This window comes from Alligator mississippiensis, chromosome 3, assembly GCF_030867095.1.
Source record: "Alligator mississippiensis isolate rAllMis1 chromosome 3, rAllMis1, whole genome shotgun sequence".
In the NCBI taxonomy this organism is placed as follows: Eukaryota; Metazoa; Chordata; order Crocodylia; family Alligatoridae; genus Alligator; species Alligator mississippiensis.
Genome location: NC_081826.1, coordinates 293,549,870 through 293,563,571, shown reverse-complemented (window position 1 = coordinate 293,563,571; position 13,702 = coordinate 293,549,870). Strand labels below are relative to the sequence as shown.

The 13,702-nt window shown below is 43.7% G+C and overlaps 5 non-coding genes across 5 annotated transcripts; all 5 read left to right on the top strand.

Annotated features, from left to right (window-relative positions):
* The first annotated feature begins 2,564 nt into the window (after positions 1-2,564).
* Positions 2,565-2,657, top strand: TRNAI-UAU (transfer RNA isoleucine (anticodon UAU)). Its single transcript is given in 2 exon segments — positions 2,565-2,602; positions 2,622-2,657. It is a non-coding gene; the product is annotated as a tRNA-Ile (tRNA).
* Positions 2,658-2,668: 11 nt separating this feature from the next.
* Positions 2,669-2,742, top strand: TRNAT-AGU (transfer RNA threonine (anticodon AGU)). Its single transcript has one exon. It is a non-coding gene; the product is annotated as a tRNA-Thr (tRNA).
* Positions 2,743-7,833: 5,091 nt separating this feature from the next.
* TRNAT-UGU (transfer RNA threonine (anticodon UGU)) lies at positions 7,834-7,907 on the top strand. The gene has a single exon. It is a non-coding gene; the product is annotated as a tRNA-Thr (tRNA).
* Positions 7,908-8,029: 122 nt separating this feature from the next.
* On the top strand, positions 8,030-8,103 carry TRNAT-UGU (transfer RNA threonine (anticodon UGU)). The gene has a single exon. It is a non-coding gene; the product is annotated as a tRNA-Thr (tRNA).
* Positions 8,104-8,606: 503 nt separating this feature from the next.
* TRNAT-AGU (transfer RNA threonine (anticodon AGU)) lies at positions 8,607-8,680 on the top strand. The gene has a single exon. It is a non-coding gene; the product is annotated as a tRNA-Thr (tRNA).
* The last annotated feature ends 5,022 nt before the right edge of the window (positions 8,681-13,702 follow it).

Sequence of the window (13,702 nt, the reverse complement as noted above, 5' to 3'; positions counted from 1 at the left end):
TTCTGCTTGCTGCTTTTATTGGAAAACATTAAAAGGCTGAAGGGCAAATTTTCAACTGGAACTCAAGTAGTGTGTATGCAAATTAAGCATTCACGTGTACTCTGCAGGCACCAGCATTGATGCCTGAGATTTAAAAATTCAAACGCTGGCATGTATTCCCCCAGAATAGGTTTTGTCGGAACCAATTGGCCTGCAAAACCATTAGACATTGTATCATGTGCGTGCAAGGTGCTTTAGAAGGGAGGTATGTGCCAAAGGCGTACTGTGCACCCGCATCTGGTGAAAAGACCCATTGCCTCTGAAAGCAGTCAAAGAGTGATCGTGACCTTGAAGGACAGTTAAAGTCAGAAATATTTTGAGGCAGAAATTGGATGATCTGTTTGTTGCTTTCTGGAATTCAAGTCTGTCTGCATGCTCACTAGCAGCTTCCCCTTCTGTCTTCATTATATGGACAGCAACCATCACAGAGTAATACGTACTTCACAGGGGTGTTATGAAGATTACTTAGTTAAAGTTTGTGAAGCATTTTTACCTTGAAAAGCTCAATGCAAGTGCTAAGTATTTATATAGCCATCCACACCATCTCTTTACCGTTCCTTAAAGAAGAGACCATACTCTATGTCCAAATGCCAAAGGTGATACTTTCTATTTATGGACAGCATACAGAATTGTATTTAATTCTTTCAGTTAAAGCAGCTAAGAAAAAGGCCTCAGAGATAATCCCATCTTATGTTTGTGACTTTAAATTTTGCTGAGGGGTTCTCAGGAAACTGCCGACACCAGCAAAGAAGAAAACAGAAGAAGCTGCTCAGTGAGATTAAAATGGAAAATATGAGAAAGAAATTGCTTTAACCGAAGAGAAGGGTTTCAGTGAAGTTTATGATGTGAAGATGATTTTAAACATTTATAGCTCTGCTTTTTCCACAACCTTGATACACTTCAAATTCCAAACTGTCCACTTTATGTCTCATGGGCCCAATCCAAAACTCAATAAAGCCAATGAGAGACTTTTCATTCATTTCAGCGTGATTTGGATCAGGCTCAATATTGCCTGAAGTAAGGAGGGAATACTTCTGATAGATCAAAGAGAAATAACAGTGCATTAAATCTAAATGTTAAATTATACTTCAGTGTAAGATAGTCAGGGTAGAAGAAGCCAGATGTATTCCAAGTCATTATGCCATAAACTATATTTTCAAGTACATCTTAACAGAAATCACTAGTCTAGTAATTGCTTCTGGATGTTATTCACTATTTCAGAACTTTATGCTAAAGTTAATATTCAAGACATTCATGTTCAGGAAAGAGCCAAAAGATAGTAGGAAAAAAGCACTGATATTCAGACCTCAAAAAATTGGATTATGTTTTAATAAGAATAAAATGGATACATGAATGGGTCTCTCTGAAGTTCACATTTGCTTAGTGGGTAAAAGATTCTTGGGGAAGGTGTTGGCCAGAACCAGCTGCCCTCGGGATGCAGTGTAGACAAGCAGATAGACCACTGGCCTGGGTATCAGGACTCCTGAGTTTCATTCTTAGCAACACAGACTTAGAGAAAGCCACTGTTCATCCCCAATGTTTTTTTGGTTTAGGCTGGAAGGTTTAAGTGCTTCTTATTACCTGTTTCCGAATGCCTAGCCAACGGGAGTCCCAATCTCATATGGCTTCCCTAAGGGCTACTGTTATGCAAACAACCTATGCTGATTATTTTAAGTTGTTAACATTACAGAGGAGTGGAGAAGTTCCTAATATACAAAAAAAAAAAAAAAAGCCCCCAAAACCCAAAACAAAACAAAAAAAACTCCCGTCCTGTTGAATAATTTGCTTATGTTAACATGACTACACACATGTGTCTGAGGACTGAAAAGAGATGTTGTTAAATGAGGTTTTCAGTTGTTACTTCACTAATATGAACTACATATCCTTGCTTGGTTATTATACTCTGGGCTTCTCAGTGGCCCAGCTCCAATGGGAGGTATTATGCCACCCCCTGACACACACATACCCAGCCACTGGCTGGTGATTTGTTCACTGGCCTGGGAAGTAAGTGACTTCTGCAGGGTAGGAAGGACCTAGGATTTAGGTGTCTCACTTTGGGGTCAAGTGCTTGTACCACAAGGTTATTAGATGAAAGGTGGGCAGCATACATACAACATCAGAGGTGCTATGTTTTAAACTGAAGTGATTCAATGTGGCTACCAAGACATCCAACATCATTTATGCTCTGATGTAATGCAGCGGGAAGGCACAGAAATGCTAAGCCAAAGCTCTAAGCATGTAGCCAACCAAAACTATGACTAGCTCTTCTTGCAACAAAGGAACAAGTGGTACTTACCTGCCTAAGTAGTTATAATGTTAATAACAAGTACCCATATCAAAGGAGAGCATCCTAATCCTCCGGTCCCAGCATATGCAGAGCTAATAATGTCCTTCATTACTCGGGATACTTCTGTGGCTGAAGGCCCTGAGTTGTGAGCTGGTGACTGCAAGGTTGTCAGTTTGTCTGCCTGTAAGCAGGTAATTTTAAGTCTCAAGTTATGGCCGTCACAAAATAAATGTCACCAGCTCCAGTGGTGCAATGGGTTAGCACGTGGTACTTATAAGCTAGTATTGAGTAAGTGATGCCAAGGTTGTGAGTTCAAGCCTCACTTGGAGCATTGGATTAAAAGGTACCATGGCTTAATTGGTTAAAGCACCTGTCTAGTAAACAGGGGATTCTGGGTTCAAATCCCAGTGGTTCCTTGAAGCTGAGTTTTAGTTGAGAGCTGTTTAGCTCAGTTGGATAGAGAATGATGCTAAGGATGTGGGTTCAATCTTTGAATGGGCTACCATGCATATTGCCTTTCTGGTCCTTCTCTCTGATTCAGTGGTTTCCATGCTGGGAGCTTATGAGTTCAAGTCTGACTTTGAGCTTGGTGACTCCCCTGAGCAGCGGGTCATTGGTGGCCTGAGGAAAACTTTAATTTGGGTATCAAAAGCAAGCTAGCAAAGTTCACTGACAACACCAAGCTATGGGGGAGCGTGGTCATGCTTGAAGACAGGCTGGCAATACAGGCCAACCTGGACAGGCTCTTGAGGTAGTTGGATCTCAACCAGATGCTGTTTAATGTGGAGAAATGTGAAGTGCTCCTTCCGGGGAGAAATAATCCACAACATACTTATAGGTTCGGCAGTGCTATGCTTGCTAGCACCACATCTGAATGAGACCTGGGTGTTGTGATGGACAACAAAATGAAGTGAGCCACCAATGTGATGCCATAGCTGGCAGAGCATATCAAACACTGGCATACATCTACTGAGGCATCTCAAGCAAGGCTAAGGAAAAGATGTCATCCTCTCTCTCTATTCAACCTTGGTGAGACTGCAGCTGGAGTACTGCATCCAGTTCTGGGTGCTGCATGTCAAGAAGGATATGGAGAAGCTTGAGGGAGTCCAAAGGAAGATCACATGCATGATTAGAGGCCTAGAGACCAGGTCATATGAGGAGAGGTTGAGAAACATGGGACTGTTCAACCTGGAGAAGAGAAGACTCAGAGGGGACTTGGTGGCAGCCTATAAGTATATCAGGGGCATACATCAGGGTTTGGGGGAGCATCTATTCACCAAGGACCCCCAGGGCAGGGCAAGAAATAATGGGCACAAGCTGATTGAGGATTGCTTCAGGCTAGACATAAGGAAAAAAATCTCTACAAGTCAAGTACTGAAGGTTTGGAACAGGCTCCCCCCAGAGGTAGTAAAGTCACCCACCCTGGCAATCTTCAAAAACTGTCTTGATGCCCATCTTGTTGGGGTCATCTGGTCCCAGCAGTCTTTCCTGCCCAAGTGCAGGGGGGGTGGGGCTGGACCCAATGATCTGTAACGTCCCTTCCACCCCCTAACATCTATGAAACTAGGCCAAAAGGAAAACATTCAGGGGACCAAGAGAAAAAGTAAGTGGGAACTGGATTTTGTGGCCCAGGGAGATGGACACTGCCCTGCCAGACAGGAAGTGTGTGCACCCCTGTTTCTAATATTTGTGCCTTTTCTATCACACAACTATTAGAAAATCTGCATGAACAGCGCTGTGACTGAAGAACAAGTTTCTTTATATGTTGTTTCACTTGCTTGAAGCTCCTTCCATTTTCAGATCATTTTGTGCATTGTAGTCCAGAATATCCTGTTGTGTTCACTGACGCAACTCTATTTCGTCAGATCTTACCCTCTCCCCTTAGTTCCTGAAACTTAATCCAGAATAATGCCATGATTTACACTGGCACTATTACAGATGTACATCAGTGTAACTGATGTATTTAACAGCAACTCATTATCGGATAAAATAAGCACCTTAAATACTCAGGTGACTTTACTGGATCACTTCTGGGCATGTGCTGTAGCAAAAGTATTGTGGGATAGGAATTGTGCAAGGTGGAATAGGAACTAAATCTATGCAACTGTTCATACACATTTCTTATGCATCCAAGAGGAGGCATAGGTTCTTACATGTGCCAGTAACACTTAGGTGATATTTTATTATTTCCTTCTCGTTTTTTGGTTATCTTGTGACAACAGAAGCTAATTGGGCTGAGTTATGAACTGGAGTTCTTCTGGTGAACACTTCAAGGGGAAGCACGGTGCTCAATGAGCACACTTTGCTGTAAATAGTTGCCATAAATAGATTCATAAGTAGGATATCTAGATGCCCTTACTACCCCAGGGGAAGATGGCAGTCTGCGCCTGGCAGCAGGACACAAAGATGGTTCCCTGGTTGCCTCCCCATAATAGTTATGCTTCATTGGAATGGGTAAGTTTTTTTTTTCCTGGGTTAATATTATAGTTTGGTAACAGCTTTGCTCCAAGTGTGGCTCGCTGTGTCTACGGAGTAGAAGAGAGGTTCTGAGAGACCTGGGGAGAAAAAGGAGTAGTCCCAGGGAGGAGAGTTGAGAGCAAACAAGAGTCTGAGGGAGGACAGAAGTAACCACAGCGGCATGCTATTTGGCAAGTCAGCACTCTGACTCCCCCATCCCCTCTGAAGACAAAAAAAAACCCTTCCCAGGAGTTGACCAAAAAGAAAGATCTCTTTGAGATGTGGGTGCTGTGGATGGCAAAGAAAAACAAAGAGCCAGGGTCTCAAACCAGAGGCTCGCCCCTGAAGAAGCCATGCCAGGGCTGGTTTCAGGGGATCCTTGTGACAATAAGTATTCTTTCTGGGGAGTCCAGAGGCAGAGTTTCCCCTCAAAAGTGGCACAATCTGTGACATATCTACAGGGCACTTTTGGCACGTATATGTGTTTAGAGGAATTCTGTTTCTGACAGACTGCTCTGCACACATGGATGACTATGCGTGCACCCAGAGTGGGCAACATAAGTGGGAGAAAGAGCTCTCTTAGCTTTCCTTCCACCATAGCCAAAGGGCTAGGGACTCAGCTGGGAAGCTGGAGGGTCTGGATCCCAGGCTCTGTTCACTTTTCAGTAGCCTACTCAAATGACTACTCCGCAGGTTAGGCATTATCCAGCCAACAGGCACCACTGAGCCACACATCCTCTTGCTTCCTTCCTTCTTCCTGTCCCCACATATCTTCCACAGACCTCCGAAGGGACCAGCTTGGAAAGGAGTGCTGAAGTGACTATAGTGTGAACAATGGTTGAGCTGTGCTCTGGTGGTTAGCTTACTATCCTGGCAACTAAGTACATCCTTCTTCAAGCTTTCCATGGGTGAGGAGGGGAGTCTAGAACCCATGAATTAGGTGAGTGCCTTAGCCACTGAGCTAAGGCATAAAAAGAAGGCCATAAACAAGCTTTTTCTATTCCTCAGTTTAAGCCCTATAACCATGGTTTTGGCCGACTGTGTTTTCACATGGAAGTCTATAATGCATCCCCAAGGGCATAAGTACATGATGCCTGCAACTGTGCATGCTCAGTCTGTATGTAGTTGTGCATCATTGTCCATCTGCACAGGACTGTGTGTCCAGGAATATGATTGCTCTGGGCATGTAGGTGCCCAAAATGTCCTGTAGATGACCCAAAAAATGAATACTTGGATGACCAGGGAAAAACAGAATGTTACCATTAATCACTGACTAGATGAAAAAGGGTCTGCCTATAATGCTACAGATCTTGTAAGAGCTTGCATTAAAGTGTAACTTCAAAGCTGTAGCTAAAGTTAGACTGACAGTGTCACTGCTTCATTCAAGATGGTATTTAAAATAAGATACCCACATATGCATGGTGGAAAGTCAAATTCTTTCCTTTATCATCTCTCTCTGGATTAGTTGTCAGTGGTAACTGAGTCTGGACCATTCATTCCAAAACACAGGCCTGTACTGTATGATCTAAGACAGGGGTAGACAATTATTTTGGCTGGAAGGCCACTTTTGGCATTTTGGTGAACTGTTGCTGTTGGGGTGGGGGGGAGGGGAGAGGTTGGCAATTGATCCTATGATCCTATGCGGCCCAGGTGGGGAGTGGATCATGGTTCTGCCATGGACCCCAGCCCTGTGCTGTCACTGACTCATGATCCTGGCCCTGGCCCGTGCCTGCCCATCCTGCTTCCAGACCACAGGGGTCTCAGCCAGTTTCCATGAAGATCCCACCTGGCTGCTTCATTCAGCGCCCCCAGCAGTAGGTGCAAGGCACATGGGCTGGGATGCTTGTGCAGCAGGGTTGGGGCTGGCAGTAGAAGAGACACTAGTGGCAGCAGTGAGAAGGAGCCACCACTGTAGGGGCTGCTGGGAAACAGAGTCTGGCTTCCATACTGCCCTCACCCTGCTTTGTTCCCATGGGCAGCAGAACTAGCTGCACATGCCACAGCCCAAGTTTTCCCCCACACCATGCCTGGGCAAGGCAAGGCCAAGGGACCTGCCCTGGGCCAGATAGAATCCATTGGCTGGCCAGATTTGCCCCATGGGCTATATGTTGCCCACCCCCAATATAAGAAAATCAGATCATTAAGTGGGAGCAGTAGTAGACAACGGGGAAAATCCAGGTATGTTTGTCTGTAATGTATATCACACCCCACTACACTTAGGAAACTTTTCCAATGCCTTGGAGTTCTCTGGCAGTTCAAAATTCCCTGAATCTACTATGTGCAACAACAGCCAGATTAGGTCATCAGGAGGAATCAAACAGAATTTGAGTTTCATAGCTCAAACCTCTAACATCAAGCAAAAGTTTACACGCATTTAATGGGAACAGCAGAAAACCATTTTCTTCTTCAGAATGGACCCCTCAAGGAAGACAGACACATTTGGATGCTGTGTTATACATATTATACATACATCATGAGGGCAGAGATCTAAGAAATACCTATGTTCTTGAAAGCAATTTTATCTCAGCCCATGCCACTTTGGGCAAGGATCTTCTGCGAGTACTGGTGCACATGAATAAGCCTGCGAACCCAATCCACTATCGACTAAAAATAAGGAATAATCAAATCAGTATTTACTTAAAAAATCAAGGGCCCACCCAATAAGGATGGACATGAAGTCTCCCATTCCTTTCCTTTCTCTGGTACACACTCCAATTACCACTAATTTTGAATTGCCTCAAGAGACTGAGAAGCATAACAGTACAAGAACATAAATATCACACACTAATTACAAAAGCAATGAAAAGCATGCTCGTAGGAACTGTTACACCAAATCTAACCCCTTGGGCTAACTACTTTTCTGGCTAGCTACTGCAGTTTACAGTCACAGCTGCACAATATTTCAGACTTAGGTCCCAAGTGTTCACACCTGTATCATCTGCACCAGCTCCAGCGGTGAAATAGGGTAGCATGTGATACTTACAATGTAGTATAGGGGAAGTAAAGCCTAGGTCATGAGTTGAAACCCAACAGGAAGCTGTGGAAGGAGAGGTGCCATGGTTTAGTTGGTTAAAGTGCCTGTTTTGTAAACAGGAGATCCTGGGTCCAAATCCCAGTGGTACCTACAAAACTGTTTTTTACCAGCTCCAGTTGTGGAATGGGGTAGCACATGGTACTTATAAAGTAGTATTGGGAAGTAAAGCAAAGTTAAAGAGTTCAAGCCTTTCAAAGTTGCTTATAGTAAGTGGTGCCATGGCTTAGCTGGTTAAAGTGCCTGCCTTGTAAACAGGAGATCCTGGGTTCAAATCCCAGTGGTACCTAGACTGGAGATTTTACCAGTTTTGGTAGTGCCAGGGGTTAGCACATGGTATTTATACCATAGTGCTGGGAAAGTGAAGCAAAGGTCAAGAGTTTAAGCCTCACCAAACAAATTGCACTAAGTGGTCCCTTGACTTAGCTGGTTAAAGTGGCTGCCTAAAGAATAAACAAGCCTGAGTTCAAATCCCAGGGGTATCCTAAGATGTAATTTTTCCAGCTCCAGTGGTACTATGAGTTAGCACATGGTACTTATAGCGTAGTACTGGGGAAGTAGAGCCAAAGTCATGATTTAAAGCCTTATTGGAGCTTTGGACTAAGTGGTGCCATAGCTTAGTTGGTTAAAGTGCTTATCTAGTAAAGTCATTCAAATCCCAGCGGTACCTTAAAAACTAATTTTAGTAGCTCCAGTTGTGCAGTGGGACAGCACATTCTCCTTATAAAATCGTACTGGAGAAATAAAGGAAAGATCAAGAGTTCAAATCTCACCTAGTCACTAGGTTTAAGTGGTGCCATGGCTTAGCTGGTTAAAGTGCCTGTCTAGTAAACAGGTGATCCTGGGTTCAAATCCCAGTGGTACCTGAAAAGCTGGCTTTTACCAGCTCCAGTTGTGCAATGGGGTAGCATTTGGTACTTATAATGTAGTACAGGGGAAGGAAAGCCCAGGTCATGAAATGAAATCTCACCCTGAGCTTTGGACTAAGAGGTGCCTTGGCTTAACTGTTTATATTGCCTGTCTAGCAAACAGGAAAGCCTGAGCTCAAATCCCAGTGGTACCTTGAAAATGGCTTATACCAGCTCTGGTGGTGCAATGGGTTAGCACGTGGTACTTATAAGGTAGTATTGAGAAGTAAAGCAAAGGTCAAGTGTTCACGGCTTTCAAAGCAGATCATAGAAAGTGGTGCCATGGCTTAGCTGGTTAAAGTGCCTACCTAGAAAACATGAGATCTTGGGTTCAAATCCCAGTGGTACCTTAAAAGCTAGGTTTACCAGCTCCACTTGTGCAATGGAGTAACACGTGGTACTCATTAAATAGTAACTGGGAAGTAAAGCCAAGTTTGGGAGTTCAAGCCTCACCTTGTGCTTTGGATTAAGTCGTGTCATGGCTGAGCTGGTTGAAGTGTCTTTATTGTAAAGTGGAGATCCAGCGTTCAAATCACAATTGTAACTAAAAATCTCCTTCTACCAGATCCAGCGGTGCACTGGGTTAGCATGTGGTACTTATAAAGTAGTTTTGGCAAGTAAAGCCCAGGTCAACAGTTCAAGCCTCTCACAACACTTCACATTAAGTGGTGCTGTGGCTTAGCTGGTTAAAGTGCCTCCCTTGTAAACAGGAGATCCTGGGTTCAAATTCCACTGGTACCTGAAAAACTGTTTTCAACAGTTCCAGTTGTGCAATGGGATAGCACATAGTACTTATAAAATATTACTGGGCAAGTAAAGCCAAGGTCATGATTTCAAGCCTCACCTGGGGCATTCAAGGCACCTGTGTAGTAAGCAAAATAGCCTGGGTTTAAATCCCAGTGGTAGCTTGAGGACTGTTTCTACCAGCTCCAGAGGTGGAATGGGGTAGCTCTTGGTACTTATAATGTAGTACAGAGGAAGGAAAGTCCAGGTCATGAGTTCAAACCTCACCTGCAGCTTTGAACTTAAGAGGTGCCCTGGCCTAGCTGTTTATATTGCTTGTCTAGCAAAAAGGAAAGCCGAGCTCAAATCCTAGTGGTACCTTGAAAATGACTTATACCACCTCTGGTGGTGCAACGGGTTAGCATGTGGTACTTATAGGGTAGTATTGGGAAGTAAAGCAAAGGTCAAGAGTTCAAGCCTTTCAAAGCAGATCATAGTGAGTGGTGCCATGGCTTAGCTGGTTAAAGTACCTTTTTAGTAAACAGAAGATCCTGTGTTCAAGTCCCAGTGGTACCTTAAAGGCTAATTTTACCAGCTCCACTTGTGCAATAGAGTATCACATGGTACTCATTAAATAGTAACTGGGAAGTAAAGCCAAGTTTGGGAGTTCAAGCCTCACTTGGTGCTTTGGACTAAGTCATGTCATGGCTAAACTGGTTGAAGTGCCTTTGTTGTAAAGTGGAGATCCCAGTTGTAACTAAAAACTTCCTTTTACCAGTTCCAGTGGTGCAACGGGTTAGCACGTGGTACTTATATAGTAGTATTGGGAAGTAAAGCAAAGGTCAAGAGCTCAAGCCTCTCAAAACCAGCTGAACTAAATGGTGCCATGGCTTAGCTGGTTAAAGTGCCTGCTTTGCAAGCAGGGGGTCCTAGGTTCAAATCCCAGTGGTACCTTAACAGTTGATTTTACCAGCTCCAGTTGTGCAATGGGTTAACACATGCTCCTTTTAAAACTGTGCTGGGGAAAGAAAGCAAAGGTCAGGAGTTCAGACCTCATCAAGCCTTCAGGCTTCAGCTGTGCTATGGCTTAGCTTCTTAAATTGCCTGTCTAGTAAACAGGAGATCCTGAGTTCAAATCCCAGTGGTACCTTAAAAGCTGACTTTTACCAGCTCCAGTTGTGAAATGGGGTAGCATTTGGTACTTATAATGTAGTACAGATGAAATCTCACCCTGAGCTTTGGACTAAGAGGTGCCCTGGCTTAACTGTTTATATTGCCTGTCTAGCAAACAGGAGAGCCTGAGCTCAAATCCTAGTGGTACCTTGAAAATAACTTATACCAGCTTTGCTGGTGCAACGGGTTAGCACGTGGTACTTATATAGTAGTGTTGGGAAGTAAAGCAAGGGTCAAGAGTTCAAGCCTTTCCAATCCAGTCATAGTAAGTGGTACCATGGCTTAGGTGGTTAAAGTGCCTGCCTAGTAAACACGAGATCCTGGGTTCAAATCCCAGTAGTACCTGAAAACTGTTTTTTACCAGCTCCAGTTGTGCGATGGGGTAGCACGTGGTACTTACAAAGTAGTATTGGAGAAGTAAAGCCAAGGTCATGATTCAAGCCTCACCTGGAGCATTCAAAGTGCCTGCATAGTAACAGAATAGCCTTGGTTGAAATCCCAGTGGTACCTTGAGGACTAATTCTGCCAGCTCCAGTGGTGGAATCAGGTAGCAAGTGGTACTTACAGCACAGTAAAGGGAAAGTAAAACCTAGGTCATGAGTTGACACCTCACCCAGAGATTTGGACTAAGCAGTGCTATGGCTTAGTTAGTTAAAGCACTTGTTTACAGAAGATTCTGGGGTCAAATCCCAGTGGTAGCTTTGAAAATTAATTTTACCGGCTCCAGTTGTGCAATGGGATTGCACGTGGTAGTTATAAAGTAGTATGGGGCAAGTAAAGCCAAGCTCATGACTTCAAGCCTCACTTGGAGCATTCAAAGAGCCTTTCTAGTAAACAGGAAAGCCTAGGTTCCAATCTCAGTGTCACATTGAGGACTAATTTTATCAGCTCCAGTGGTACAATGGGTTAGCATGTGGTATTTATGAAATAGTATTGGGGAAGTAGAGCCAAGGTCTGTGGTTCAAGCTTCACCTGGATCTTTTGGATTAAGAAGTGCCATGTCTTAGTTTTTTTAAGGACTTGTCTAGTAAATGGGAGTGTCTGGGTTCAAATCCCAGTGGTGCCTTGAGGACTAATTTTACCAGTTCCGGTGGTGCAATGTGTTAGCACATGGCACTTATAACATAGTATTGGGGAAGGAAAGCCAAGGTCATAACTTCAAACATCACCTGCAGCACTGGACTAAGGTGCCATGGCTTCGTTCAGGGGTGGGAAAAATGCAGCTTATGGGCTGCATGCGGCCCACCAGGCCAATCTATCTGGCCCATGGGGCCCCTAAAAATTAGAAAATTAATATTTATCTGCCCCAGCTGCCTGTCATGCGGCCCTCGATGGCTTGTGAAAACTCAGTAAGCAGCCCTCTGCCCAAAATAATTGCCCACCTCTGGCTTAGTTGGTTAAAGAGCCTGTCTAGTAAATGGGATTGTCTGGTTTGAAATCCCAGTGGTATCTTGGGGACTACTTTTCTAGGGGAGTACATCAAGGGTTCAGTGATCAGCTGTTCACCAGGATACCCTAGGGGAAAAGCAGGAGTAATGGCCACAAACTCCTAGAAGATCGATTCAGGCTGAACATTAGGAAAAACTTCTTCACAGTCCTGGTGTCCAGACTGAGAAATAAGCTTCCTCCAGAGGTGGTGCAATCACTTCCCTGGTAATCTTCAAAAGAAGACTAGACAGTCACCTTGCTGGGGTCACTTGACACCCAGTTGTCTTTCCTGCTTGGTGCAGGGGCCTGGACCCGATGATCTTCCGAGGCCTTACAATCTATGAATCTACTTTCACCACCTACAGTTCCATGTGCATGGTTTATAAAATGCTTTCAGAGCCCATGGGATTAAAACAATTTATATGTATCTGTGTCAGAAATATTGCCTGATCACTTAAAGTGGCACACTTCTTCCCTGACTCTTAAAGCAACTCTGATCAAAGACATTATTATGCTTAAAATAGGTGAAAAAAGATGATCTGCTGAAAGCTAAATTGAGACAGTGTAAATGAAGTGCATTTGTTATCCCCATTTATATGTTCTCATATTTCATGCAGTTCATGCCCAAACAGACAGGGAAGAGTTACACTTCACTTGAAAATGCTCAATAGCATGTGATAAGCTGAATACTAAGAAAATCAAATAACTTTTTAATATAACTATATCCCTCTGTTGTTGTTTTTTAAGGGCACTGAAACTGAACCAGACTTTTTCAAATATAAAATACATTAAGTTGCTTTAAGGTAATGGTGTAGCATGAATCACACCATAAGTATATAAGTAGGAGTATAAAAGCCTTCTTATCTTTGGTTGCCATGCCAATGACGTCTCGCCATCAGATGACGTAACTTGTTTTGTTTTATAAGCAGGAGTGAATTCTCCATCAGCAAATCAGTGCTGTGAGAATTCAGTGAGCAAACAGCATTGTGTTTCAAAAAGGCTGAAATAATGTTGTCTGAAACGTCCCAGCGCTCCCTAAAAAGTGCTGTAGAAAGCTTCCTAACTTGGACAAGGTTCAAAGTCAGCAAACCAGCTCCTGAAGATAAAGTGGCTCTGAAAAACAAAGACATTTTCAACATTGTCATGACTCCTGATCGCATTCCTAAATTTTTCATCCCTTCTCTGGACATAGAGCACATTTGCTTTCAATTGGAACCAGTAGAAGATACTGAGGATTGTTCCCAGGACAGAAGAACCTCCACTGAAGTAGCCCAAGAACCCAGACAGTCAAGAAGCAAATCTGAATCCCACATCAAGAAAGAAACTCTGTGCAGAAGAGAGCAACTGTTCATAAGACAAACTCTGTATTCTGCAGACAGCAGTGTTTTCTTTGAGGACTTGGAGAGAGCTTCAAACCACTCTGATCCTGCAACCAGAGCAGCACTGTCTTTGCCCCACCTCTCCAAAATCACTACTCCTTATGGGTTTCTCATGTTGGGGGAGAGCCCCAACATCAGAAGAAAAGAATCTCTCTTCTTTGAGCGTGACTCCGCAGAGCTTAGAATTCTCTTGTCCCAAAGGAAGACAACCACATGTCTTCCAAGAAGCCCATCCAGCCCTTTGAGTGATCTGCAAGTCACTCAGCAATCAGTGGGT